Source organism: Mus caroli, unplaced genomic scaffold, assembly GCF_978045245.1.
Source record: "Mus caroli unplaced genomic scaffold, Mus_caroli_1 scaffold_5, whole genome shotgun sequence".
Lineage (NCBI taxonomy): Eukaryota > Metazoa > Chordata > Mammalia > Rodentia > Muridae > Mus > Mus caroli.
The window spans coordinates 94,859,077-94,873,033 of record NW_028227260.1 but is presented as its reverse complement, the minus strand read 5'-3'; the positions used below and the strand labels follow the sequence as shown (position 1 = coordinate 94,873,033).

Genomic DNA, 13,957 nt, shown 5'->3' with positions numbered 1-13,957 from the left:
TGCCAATAGAGCTGTGTTGTACAGTTTGAATTCAGGTGTGGCAATACGTGCAGCATTGCTTTTTTCATATAGAAATGCTTTGGCTACTAGTTTTCTCAAAAATGTATCCATAATATAATTTGAAGGGTCAAGATATCCTCAGGCACTGGGTATGGTGGTACACACCTTTAATCCCAGCATTCAGGAGGCAGAGGACAACCTGGACTACAGAGTGAGTTTTCAGACAACTAAGGGCGATAACAGAAGAAACTTGACTTGAAAAAACAAGAAAGATGCTGGGCACATACCCTCACAATGCTTGGACTCTTATTGTCACCTATCAGCAATTCCATATTTGGTTTTCATCATCCAGCCCCACACTTATATTTGCTGCAGCTGCTTTGACCTTGGCAAAAATATACCTGGTGCCTGGGAAAGAAAAGATGACTCAGTACATCAGTGGTAGAGCATTGTTTTGAGACAAGTTGACTCCACGACAGGCTTCAAATTGGCAGTACAGGACTCTAGGCCCAAGAACTGGGCAAGTCCAGCCAAGTTCAGACCTCAGAAGCTGACTTGCCACTTGGCCTAAGGCAAGAACAATGGGTTAGAAGCAGTTTCCAGACTTCCTCAGCAACAGTTTCCAGACCTCCCCAGCAAGTTTCCAGCTCCCATGGCCTAGTAATGGAATGTCCCTAGAGGTGGGGCAAGATAAAGTTCATCTACCCCGGAACCTCCTAACTTGCCTTAAATCGGGCCTGCGAGCTCACTTGGTTGTCTCTCTATTTTAGTAATAGGAGACCCCAGGACGCTGGACACTATTTGAATCTTATCATTCTTTGGCGAATCATGGATCCTTACAGTTTGAGACCCTGGGTTGGGTCCTCAGGACTTCCCTGAAAAAGCTCTACCATTGTGCTTTATGAGGTTCTCAGTATTTCCCTTGAGGCAAGAGGTGTTTATTGTAGCCCAGGCTTGCCTTTAACTCCCAACCTTCCTGCTCCCATGCCCATTGCTCTGTGGGGTAATATTACAGGCATGTACACCATACTTGAGTTCAATTTGAAGACTGCACTGAAGTAAGCATTTTCATGAAGGAATTTCTCCTCTTCAGTATTGATACTTAGATGACACAACCCTGTGGAAAGTTGCTTTCTTCCGTGTGCATGCCAGCACTGGAGAGCCAGATGGACGTCTTTGAGTTTAAGGCCAACCAAGTCTATATAGTGAATCCCAAGACAGCCAGACTACATAATAGAGAAATACTATCTTTAAAAACAAAAAAGAAACTTGCTTTCTTTATGGCTATGAAGACCTCCCACTCCTACCCCTCAAAGCCTCTCCACAAATACAGACGAGAAAGGGAGCAGGTCTCTCTGGTCAGAAATGGGGTCAGGGAAATGAAATTTGGAAGTCTGCCTACCAGTACATCGCCTTCCAGAATGAGCCATTATTACATTTCGAAGAGTGGCTCTAGGTCCCCAAGGAGAGGAGATCTCCCTCAGTGGGAAAGTGAGTCATAGCCTCTTTAGGCATTAAAAGTGATTTACACAGACTGAAAAGGATAGAGAAAGGAATTCAGTAAGTGAAGGAAAAGGAGAAAGAGCAGCTCCCCCTTCTTTTCAACCAAGATCATTTTTGTTTATTTCTTTGTTTACATATATATATATATATATATTTAATGTATATGAGTACACTGTAGCTGTCTTCAGTCAGACACACCAGGAGAGAGCATCGGATCCTATTACAGATGGTTGTGAGCAAGCATGTGGTTGCTGGGAATTGAACTCAGGACCTCTGGAGAGCAGTCAGTGCTCTTAACCACTGAGCCATCTCGACAGCCCTCAACTGAAGTCTTTAAGCCTCTGCTTTAGAATTTGTATTTGCCTTTAACAATATTCTTCCTGGGCTGGAGAGGAAAACTGGCTGGCTTCAAACTCAGATTGACTGGCCTCTGCTTCCCCAGTGCTGGGATTGAAGGTGTGTGCCACTACTGCCTTATATCAGTTCTTTCAAATGAATATTCAGTTTTGTGACAGCCAGGTAAATCTATTTGAATAACAATCTATGTCCTGCCGCTGTTAATCCCACAAATGCCAGTAGAAAAACCACTGATCCAAATCAGGGTCAAACTAAATTATAGCAAGCAATTAATTAAGTCAGGCTTTTAAATTCACATACATGAAGTACCTGCTCCTAAGGAAGGGTTCAATAGACTGGCATTGGACATGGGGAAGATGAGGCTTGGTTGTTGTTTTTTTGTTTTTGTTTTTTAAGATTTATTTATTGTTATCTGTGAGTACACGGTAGCTGTCTTCAGACACACCAGAAGGGGGCGTCAGATCTCGTTACGAATGGTTGCGAGCCACCATGTGGTTGCTGGGATTTGAACACAGGACCTTTAGAAGAGCAGTCAGTGCTCTTAACCACTGAGCCATCTCTCCAGCCCCCTGGTTTGGTTTTTTGGTTTTTTTTTTTTTTTTTTTTTTTTTGGTTTTTCAAGACAGGGTTTCTCTGTGTAGCCCGGGTTGTCCTGGAACTCACTTTGTAGACCAGGCTGGCCTCGAACTCAGAAATCCGCCTGCCTCTGCCTCCCGAGTGCTGGGATTAAAGGCGTGCGCCATCACGCCCGGCCCTGGTTTGGTTTTTAAGACAGGGTTTCTCTGTATAACCTTGGCTGTTCTGGAACTCAATTTGTAGAGCAGGCTGACCTTGAACTCAGAGGTCCTCCTACCTCCCAAGTTCTGGGAGCAAAGGTATGCCACCATCACCAGGCAAAGATAAGGATGTCTATAGTTCAGAAGTAGGGGGTTTCTAAACTTGGGATTTGGCAGGCAAATAGGCAGGGTTATAGAATCAGAACATGAACACATAACCTCTTGTGAAACAAAGACATGGCTGCAAGGTAGTCATTATAATCTTTTGAAACAAAGGTATGTTTTCTATTTCCAGGAGCAGTCAGTACAGAACCACTTGTAGTTAAGGTTATATATAGGTGGGACATAGCCCAATCCTTGAGAAACAGAGGTTTAATCATAAACAGAAATGAACATAGTTTGTCTTTACTTTCTTTTTTTAAATTGGATATTATTTTTATTTACATTTCAAATGTTTTCACCTTTCCAGGTCTCCCCTTCGGAAACCCCCTATCCCATCCCCTCCTCCCCTTCCTCTATTAGGGTGCTCCCCCCGCCCCACTCCTGTCTTCCTTCCGGGGCTTTCCCCTACACTGGAGCATCGAACACCCTCAGGCCCGAGGGCCTCTCCTCCCATTGATGTTCAACAAGGCCATCCTCTGCCTTGTATGTGGCTGGAGCCATGGGTCGCTCCATGTGTATTCTTTGGTTGGTGGTCCAATCCCCGGGAGCTCTGGGGGTCTGGCCAGTTGACACTGTTGCTCCCTCCATGAGACTGCAAGCCCCCTCAGTTTCTTCAGTCCCTTCTCCAACTCCTCCATCAGGATCCCTGGCTCAGTCCAATGGTTGGTTGCAAGCATCCACCTCTGTATATGTCAGGCTCTGGCAGAGCCTCTCAGGAGACAGCAGTAACAGGCTTCCGTCAGCAAGCACTTCTTGGCATCCACAATAGTGTCCAGGTTTGGTCGCTGTATATGGGATGGATCCCCAGGTGGAACAATCTCTGGGTGGCCTTCCCTTCAGTCTCTGCTCCATATTTTATCTCCATATTTCCTCCTGTGAGAACGTTGTTCACCCTTCTAAAAAGCACTGAAGGATTCACATTTTGGTTTTTCTTCTTCATGTGGTCTGTGAATTGAATCTTGAGTATTCTCAGCTTCTGGGCTAATATCCACTTATAAGTGAGTACATACCGTGTGTGTTCTTTTGTGACTAAGTTACCACACTCGGGATGATAATTTCTTTTCTTTTCTTTTTTTCTTTCTTCCTTTTCTTCTCTTTGTTTCTTCCTTTTTTTCTCTTTCTTCCTTTTTTCAAGACAGTGTTTCTCTGTATAGCCCTGGCTGTCCTGGAGCTCACTCTGTAGACCAGGCTGGCCTCAAACTCAGAAATCCGCCTGCCTCTGCCTCCCAAGTGCTGGGACTAAAGGCATGTGCCACCATTGCCTGGCTAGGATGATATTTTCAAGTTCTATCCATCTGCCTGCAAATTTCATGAATTCATTATTTTTAATAGCTGAGTAGTATTCCATTGTGTAAATGTACCACATTTTCTGTATCCATTCCTCTGTTGAAGGACATCTGGGTTGTTTCCAGCTTCTGGCTGTTATAAATATGGCTGTTATGAACATAGTGGAGCATGTATCCTTATTACAAGTTGGAGCATCTTCTGGGTATATGCCCAGGAGTGGTATAGCTGCGTCCTCAGGTAGTAGTATGTCCGATTTTCTGAGGAACCGCCAAACTGATTTCCAGAGTGGTTGTACAGCTTGCCGTTCCACCAGCAATGAAGGAGTGTTCTTTTTTCTCCACATCCTGGCCAGCATTGTGCTGTCACCTGAATTTTTTTTTAAAGATTTATTTATTTATTATTATATGTAAGTACACTGTAGCTGTCTTCAGACACACCAGAAAAGGGCATCAGATCTCATTACAGATGGTTGTGAGCCACCATATGGTTGCTGGGATTTGAACTCAGTCGGGTGCTCTTACCCACTGAGCCATCCCACCAGCCCCTGAATTTTTGATCTTAGCCATTCTGACTGGTATGAGGTGGAATCTCAGGGTTGTTTTCATTTGCATTACCCTGATGTCTATGGATATTGAACATTTCTTTAGGTGCTTCTCAGCCATTCAGTATTCCTCAGTTGAGAACTCTTTGTTTAGCTCTGTAGCCCATTTTTTTTTTTTTTTTTTTTTTTTTTTTTTTTTTTGGTTTTTCGAGACAGGGTTTCTCTGTATAGCCCTGGCTGTCCTGGAACTCACTTTGTAGACCAGGCTGGCCTCGAACTCAGAAATCCGCCTGCCTCTGCCTCCCGAGTGCTGGGATTAAAGGCGTGTGCCACCATGCCGGGCTCCCATTTGTCAATTCTTGATCTTAGAGAATAAGCTATTGGTGTTCTGTTTAAGAAAATTTCTCCTGTGCCCATGTGCTCAAGGCTCTTCCCTACTTTCTTTTCTATTAGTTTCAATGTATCTGGTTTTATGTGAAGGTCCTTGATCCACTTGGACTTGAGCTTTGTACAAGGAGATAAGAATGGATCAATTTTGTATTCTTCTACATGCTAACCACCAGTTGAACCAGCACCACTTGTTGAAAATTCTGTCTTTTTTCCACTGGATGGTTTTAGCTCCTTTGTCAAAGATCAAGTGACCATACGTGTGTGAATTCATTTCTGGGTCTTCAATTCTATTCCATTGACCTACCTGCCTGTCATTGTACCAATACCATGCAGTTTTTATCTTTATTGCTCTGTAGTACAGCTTGAGGTCAGAGATGGTGATTCCCCCAGTAGTTCTTTTATTGTTGAGAATAGTTTTTGCTGGGTTTTTTGTTATTCCAGATGAATTTGAGAATTGCTGATTCTAACTCTATGAAAAATTGAGTTGGGATTTTGATGGGGACTGCATTGAATCTGTAGATTGCTTTTGGCAAGATAGCCATTTTTACTATATTGATCCTGCCAATCCATGAGCATGGGAGATCTTTCCATCTTCTGAGATCTTCTTTAATTTCTTCAGAGACTTGAAGTTTTTATCATACAGATCTTTCACTTCCTTAGTTAGAGTCACAGCAAAGTATTTTATATTATTTGTGACTATTGTGAAGGGTGTTGTTTCTCTAATTTCGTTTTCAGCCTGTTTTTCCTTTGAGTATAGGAAGACTACTGATTTGTTTGAGTTAATTTTATATCTGGCCACTTTATTGAAGGTTTTTTTTTTTTTTTTTTTTTTTATCAGCTGTAGGAGTTCTCTGGTGGAATTTTTGGGGTCACTTAAGTATATTATCATATCTGCAGATAGTGATATTTTGACTTTTTTCCTTTCCAATTTGTATCACTTTGACCTCCTTTTATTGTCTAATTGTTCTAGCTAGGACTTCAAGTACTATATTGAATAGATAGGGAGAGAGAGGGCAGCCTTGTCTAGTCCCTGATTTCAGTGGGTTTGCTTCAAGTTTTTCTCCATTTAGTTTGATGTTGGCTACTGGTTTGCTCTATATTGCTTATACTATGTTTAGGTGTGGGCCTTGAATTCCTGATCTTTCCAAGACTTTTAACATGAAGGGGTGTTGGATTTTGTCAAATGCTTTCTCAGCATCTAACGAGATGATCATGTGGTTTCTTTGAGTTTGTTTATGTAGTGGATTACATTGATGGATTTCTGTATATTGAACCATCCCTGCAACCCTGGGGTGAAGCCTACTTAATTGTGGTGAATGATCATTTTGATGTGTTCTTGGATTTGGTTTGCAAGAATTTTATTGAGTATTGTTGCATCGATATTCATAGGGAAATTGGTCTGAAGTTCTCTTTCTCTGTTGGGTCTTTGAGTGGTTTTGGTATCAGCATAACTGTGGCTTCATAGAATGAATTGGGTAGTGTTCCTTCTGTGTCTATTTTGTGGAATAGTTTGAAGAGAATTGGTATTAGGTCTTCTTTGCAGGTCTGATAGAACACTGCACTAAACACATCTAGTCCTGGACTTTTTTTGGTTGGGAGAATTTTAATGAGTGCTTCTACTTCTTTAGGGGTTATGGGACTGTTTAGATGGTTTATCTGGTCCTAATTTAAATTTGGTATTTGGTATCTGTCTAGAAAATTGTCCATTTCATCCAGATTTTCCAGTTTTGTTGAGTATAGGTTTTTGTAGCAGGATCTGATGATTTTTTTAATTTCTTCAGTTTCTATTGTTATGTCTCCCTTTTCATTTCTGATTTTGTTAATTTGGATACTGTCTCTGTGCCCTCTGGTTAGTCTGGCTAAGGGTTTATCTATCTTGTTGATTTTCTCAAAGAACCAGCTTCTGGTTTTCTTGATTCTTTGTATAGTTCTTTTTGTTTCTACTTGGTTGATTTCAGCCCTGGGTTTGATTATTTCCTACTGTTTACTCCTCTTGGGTGAATTTGCTTCCTTTCGTTCTAGAGCTGTCAGGTGTGTTGTCAAGCTGCTAGTGTATGCTCTCTCCAGTATCCTTTTGGAGGCACTCAGAGCTATGAGTTTTCCTCTTATCACTGCTTTCATTGTGTCCCATAAGTTTGGGTATGCTGTGCCTTCATTTTCATTAAATTCTAAAAAGTCTTTCATTTCTTTCTTTCTTTCTTTCTTTCTTTCTTTCTTTCTTTCTTTCTTTCTTTCTTTTTTGATTCCATGATGACTTTAATTCAGGCAAGTTAATTTTTTTTTTTGTCTTTCTTTCTTTCTTCCTTGATCAAGTTATTTAGTAGAGCGTTGTTCAGCTTCCATGTGTATGTGGGCTTAGTCCTTAGTGATCTGATAGGATGCATGGGATTATTTCAGTCTTCTTGTATCTGTTGAGGCCTGTTTTGTGACCAATTATATGGTCAATTTTGGAGAAGGTACCATGAGGTGCTGAGAAGATGGTACATTCTTTGGTTTTAGGATGAAATGTTCTATAGTTATCTGTTAAATCCATTTGGTTCATAACTTCTGTTAGTTTCAATGTGTCTCCGTTTTGTTTGGGTTTCCATGATCTGTCCTTTGTGTTGAAGTCTCCCACTATTATTGTGTGAGGTGCAATTGTGTGCTTTGAGCTTTAGTAAAGTTTCTTTTATGAATGTGGGTGCCCTTGCATTTGGAGCATAGATGTTCAGAATTGAGAGTTCTTCTTTGTAGATTTTTCCTTTGATGAGTATGAAGTGTCCTTCTTTATCCTTTTTGATAACTTTTGGTTGAAAGTCGATTTTATCTGATATTAGAATGGCTACTTCAGCCTGTTTCTTGGGAACATTTGCTTGGAAAATTGTTTTCCAGCCCTTTACTCTGAGGTAGTGTCTGTCTTTGACACTGAGGTGGGTTTCCTATAAGCAGCAAAATGTTGGGTCCTGTTTACATATCCAGTCTGTTAGTCTATGTCTCTTTATTGGGGAATTGAGTCCATTGATGTTAAGAGATATTAAAGAATAGTGATTGTTGCTTCCTGTTATTTTTGATGTTATTTTTAAGTTTGTGTGTCTATCTTATTTTGGGTTTGTTGAAAAAAAAAAAAGATTACTTTCTTGCTTTTTTCTAGGGTATAGTTTCCCTCCTTTTGTTGGCAATTCCTGTTTATTATCCTTTGTAGGGCTGGATTTGTAGAAAGATATTGTGTAAATTTGTTTTTGTCATGGAATATCTTGGTTTCTCCATCTATGGTAATTGAGAGTTTTGCTGGGTATAGTAGTCTGGGCTGGCATTTGTGTTCTCTTAGGGTCTGTATGACATCTGCCCAGGATCTTCTAGCTTTCATAGTCTCTAGTGAGAAGTCTGGTGTAATTCTGATAGGTCTGCCTTTATATATTACTTGACCTTTTCCCCTTACTTCTTTTAATGTCCTTTGTTTTGTGCACTTGGTGTTTTGACTATTGTGTGATGGGAGAAATTTCTTTTCTAGTCCAATCTATTTGGAGTTCTATAGGCTTCTTGTGTGTTTATGGGCATCTCTTTCTTTAGGTTAGGGAAGTTTTCTTCTATAATTTTGTTGAAGATATTTACTGACCCTTAAAGTTGGGAATCTTCACTTTCTTCTTTTTTTTTTTTTTTTTTTCAAACTTGATGTGAGATTTATTATTGAACACGGATTTGGTAGGGTTTAGGAGAGAACTATTGAAGCCTTCAGGAATGCAGGGCTCTCCACTTGTCCAGAGGACCACGGTTGGGGATATATTTGACACCACAGCCATCAGGAATGAGCCGCTTCTCAGCAACCATGTCTTCAAATTCATCTGCATTAAACTTGGTGAAGCCCCACTTCTTTGAGATGTGGATCTTCTGGCAGCCAAGGAACTTGAACTTGGCTCTTCGCAGAGACTCAATCACATGTTCCTTATTCTGCAACTTGGTTCAGATGGACATGATGACCTGGCCAATGTGAACCCTGGCCACTGTGCCCTGGGGCTTCCCAAAGGCACCACACATCCCTTTCTGGAGCCTGTTAGCCCCAGCACAAGACAACATCTTGTTGATATGGATGACATGGAAAGGGTGGAGCCTCACTTGGATATGAAAGCCATCCTTGCCACAACTCTTTACCATGTATTTGTTGGCACAAATACGGGCAGCCTCCAGTGCTTCAGAAGAGAGTTGCTCATATTCATCTGACACCATATGGCCACAAAGTAGGAATTCATCAACTTTCGATTTCTTCCATCCCAAATCAAAGATTCGGATCTTATCATCAGAAATGAGACTTTGGGTATGGCTTGTTCTTACAATACGGTAACACCAGGCGAGGCGGCAGCCCATGATGACAATAGGATCGTCGGTGGTGCGCCAGAGGAAAAGAGCACTCTCTTTTATACCTATTGTCCTTAGGTTTGGTCTTCTCATTGTGTCCTGGATTTCTTGGATGTTTTGGGTTAGGATCTTTTTACATTTTTCTTTGACTGTTGTGTAAATGTTTTCTATGGTATCTTCTGTACCTGAGATTCTCTCTTCTATCTCTTGTATTTTGTTGGTGATGCTTGCATTTATGACTCCTGATTTCTTTCTAGGTTTCCTATCTCCAGTGTTGTCTCCCTTTGTGATTTCTTTATTGTTTCTATTTCCACTTTTAGGTTCTGGATGGTTTTGTTCAATTCCTTCACCTGTTTGGTTGTGTTCTCCTGTATTTTCTTTTTTTCTTTTTTTTTAAAGTTTATTTTTATTTATTATATGTAAGTACACTGTAGCTGTCTTCAGACACTCCAGAAGAGGGCGCCAGATCTCGTTACGGATGGTTGTGAGCCACCATGTGGTTTCTGGGATTTGAACTCTGGACCTTCGGAAGAGCAGTTGGGTGCTCTTACCCACTGAGCCATCTCACCAGCCCCTCCTGTATTTTCTTAAGGGAGTTATTTATGTCCATCTTAAAGTCCTCTGTCATCATCATGAGATGTGATTTTAAATCGGAGTCTTGCTTTTCCTTTGTGTTGGAGTATCCAGGGCTTGCTGTGGTGGGAAAACTGTGTTCTGATGATCCCAAGTAGCCTTGGTTTCTGTTGCTTATGTTCTTTCCCTTGCCTCTTGCCATCTGGTTATCTCTGGTGTTAGCTGTTCTTGCTGTCTCTGACTGTGGTTTGTCCCTCCTGCAAGCCTGTGTGTCAGTACTCCTGGAAGGCCAGTTCTCTCTGGGAGGAATTTGGGTATGGAGAGCTGTAGCACAGGATCAGCTTCAGGGTGCAGACAGAAACTGAAATGATCCTGTCCCAGGCTGCTCCTAGGTTCCTGTGTCCTAAGGGTTCTGTGAACTGGAAATTCATGTCTTGATTTCAGAGCTTCCCTGAGGTCCCCTCACAGCACCCAATAGCAGAACTCAGAGCAGGACACAGAGAACCATTCAATCCTGCATAGCTGCAGCAAACATGCAGCAGTTTGTCTTTACTATAATATGGCTTTTGGGCTGGCAAGATGGCTCAGAGGGTAAGAGTTCTTCCTAAAGGTCCTGAGTTCAAATCCCAGCAACCACATGGTGGCTCACAATCACCTGTAATGAGATCTGCACCCTCTTCTGATGTGTCTGAAGACAGCAACATTGTACTTATTTATACTAATAATCTTTGGGCCAACAAGCAGGGACTGAGCGAGTGGGGCTGACCAGAGCAAGTAAAAGTTCCTAAATTCAATTCCCAACAACCACATGAAGGCTCACAACCATCTGTACAGCTATAGTGTACTTATATACATAAAATAAATAAATAAATCTTTAAAAATAATAAGATGGCTTTCAAGCCTAAGATAGAGGCAGGCTAGTTCATCATCACCCAGAGTGAACCAAATGGAACTTGTTTCCTAAGGTGAATCCCATGACATAAGGTTGGTCTCCTGAAGTCCTATATAAAAGTGTCTGCTTTCTAGCTGTCTACTAATTATATAACCTTCATTTTTGGACATTCTTCTCTCTATGTAGTCCAGGCTGATTACCCAGGGTAATCTTTTCTGCCTTTGATTCTTTGAGTACTAAAATTAGTAAATTTCAGCTGGGTTGTGGTGGCACACACCTTTAATCCCAGTACTCAGGAAGCATGGGCAGGAAGATCTCTGTGAGTTTGAGGACAGCCTGGTCTACAGGGCTAGTTCCAGGACATCCAGAGCTACACAGAGAATCCCTGTTCCCCCAAACCAAAAGGATGTAAATCTCTGCTACTACAAGGAGGAGAATGGAAGAGAGAAGAGGAAAAAAGCCAAGCTATTTAAGCTGACATGGAGGTCAAACACATAGTGGGAAAGCAGCCACATGGTGGGAAGGGAGGCATTAAGAGTTTAAAAGAGGGCTGGTGAGATGGCTCAGTGGGTAAGAGCACCCAACTGCTCTTCCGAAGGTCCAGAGTTCAAATCCCAGCAACCACATGGTGGCTCACAACCATCCGCAACGAGATCTGGCGCCCTCTTCTGGAATGTCTGAAGACAGCTACAGTGTACTTACATATAATAAATAAATAAATCTTTAAAAAAAAAAGAGTTTAAAAGAATAAGGGTTTGACCTCATCCCCATTGTTAGTGGAAATGTAAAACAGCTATGGAAAAGTTTGGTGTACACATACAAAACCAGGCAGTGGTGGTGCATTCCTTGAATCCCAGCACTCAGGAGACAGAGGTAGGCAGATCTCAGAGTTCAAAGTCAACCTGGTCTACAAAAACCCTGTTTTGAAAAAACAAACAAACAAACAAACAAAAAAAGACAAAAAAAAAAAAAAGAAAAGAAAAGAGGGAAAAGAGCAAAAAGAAAAGAAACCTGTAAAAGACGCCCAAAAACTTGGGGGAAGTAATGGAAGGTATGCTTAGAAGGAAATATATATATATATATATATATATAATTATTTTACCAAGTCCCAATAATCTATTGTGCTAGGGCTAGGAATTCTGGGAAGGAAAAGAACAGCATTTCATTAAAGAACTCTTTGCCACCTAATCTTATAGCATGGCTTCAGGTGAGCCTGCCTCTCTAGAGGTGGCGGTACTTAGGTAGGTGGCTCACCCAGGCCAGCTGGAATGATAGTTAGTTTTCCCCAGGGGACCAAAAGGAGAGTTTCCCTCCATCTGTGAACTATAGTGCAAGTACCAGGGGCTCTACAGCATCCTTCTTGAGGCGACCTCAGTCCAGTCTTCGTTAGTGGCTGTCTTCCTTGGGCAGAAAAACTGATATTTCAGAGGCAACCAATAGCGTTGGCTGACTTTTTAGGAATATCTCCAGATGCTTCTGACTTCACAGTTTCTAGGCATATGCCTGTGTCTCAGGGTCATACTTATTGATGGACCAGCTATCAGCAAAGTTTCATCTTATGGAGGCATTTTTTCAATTATAGTTCCTTCACAAAGAACTATGACTTGTGTCAAGTTGACAAAAACAAGAAACAGTGTCTTACAGTTTCTATTGTGTCAAGTTGACAAAAACAAGAAACAGTGTCTTACAGTTTCTATTGCTGGGAAGAGACACCATGACTACAGCAACTCTTATAAAAGACAACATTTAATTGGGGCTGTCTTACAGTTCAGAGGGTTAGTCCATTATCATCATGGCGGGAGCATGGCAGTGTACAGGCAGACATGGTGCAGGAAAGGTAGTTGAGAGTTCTACATCCAGATTGGCTACAAGAGAGAGACTAACACTGGGCCTAGTTTGAGAATCTGAAACTTCAAAGCCTGCCCCCAGAGACCTTGTCTTAGTCAGGGTTTCTATTCCTGCACAAACATCATGACCAAGAAGCAAGTTGGGGAGGAAAGGGTTTATTCGGCTTACACTTCCATGCTGCTGTTCATCACCAAAGGAAGTCAGGACTGGAACTCAGACAGGTCAGGAAGCAGGAGCTGATGCAGAGGCCATGGAGGGATGTTCTTTACTGGCTTGCCTCCCCTGGCTTGCTCAGCCTGCTCTCTTATAGAACCCAAGACTACCAGCCCAGGGATGGTCCCACCCACAAGGGGCCTTTCCCCCTTGATCACTAATTGAGAAAATGCCTTACAGTTGGATCTCATGGAGGCATTTCCTCAACTGAAGCTCCTTTCTCTGTGATAACTCCAGCTGTGTCAAGTTGACACAAAAATAGCCAGTACAATTGACCCCTTGTCAACTTGACACACAAACACATCACTAGTAAGCCTCAACCCTTACATTCTTACTCATCCCCAAGATCTAAATAACTTTAAAAGTCCCACAGTCTTTACATATTCTTAAATTTTCAATCTCTTTAAAATATACATCTCTTTTAAAATCCAAAGTCTTTTTACAATTAAAAGTCTCTTAACTGTGGGTTCCACTAAAACAGTTTCTTCCTTCAAGGGGGAAAATATCAGGGCACAGTCACAATCAAAGCAAAAATCAATCTCCAACCGTCCAACGTCTGGGATCCAACTCACTATCATCTGGGCTCCAGATGCCTGTACTCCACTGCTGCTGCTGCTCTTGGTGGTCATCTCATGGTACTGGCATCTCCAAAACACTTCATGACCCCTTCAGTCCTAGGCCTTTAATTGCAACTGAGGCTGCACCTTCACCAATGGCCTTCCATGGCCTCTCACAGTGCCGAGCCTCAGCTCCTCTGCATGACCCCTTCATGCCTTCAAAACCAGTACCTTCTGGGTGACCCTTATACATTACCAAGTCCCACTACAGAAGGAGTACAACCTTGCCTATCTCTGGAACACAGCCTCTTTGTGCTTTCAGAAAACACTTCCCAGAAGATGTCACCTCAATGATGCTGGTCTCTTCTTAATCACCGCTAATTTCTTAGCTCCAGCTAACCAGCATCAATAGTCCCAGTAATGCAAAGTTTTTGCTTTAGTAGTTCTGGTATCTTGTTAATCACAGCTGATTCTTCAGCCCCAGCTAACCAGAACTACAAAATCTTCACAATCAAAACAGCAATGG

General features: G+C 41.8%; 1 pseudogene; it reads right to left on the bottom strand.

The window, feature by feature from the left end:
• Positions 1–8,698: 8,698 nt before the first annotated feature.
• On the bottom strand, positions 8,699–9,357 carry LOC147004696 (large ribosomal subunit protein uL16-like; annotated as a pseudogene).
• Between the last annotated feature and the right edge of the window lie 4,600 nt (positions 9,358–13,957).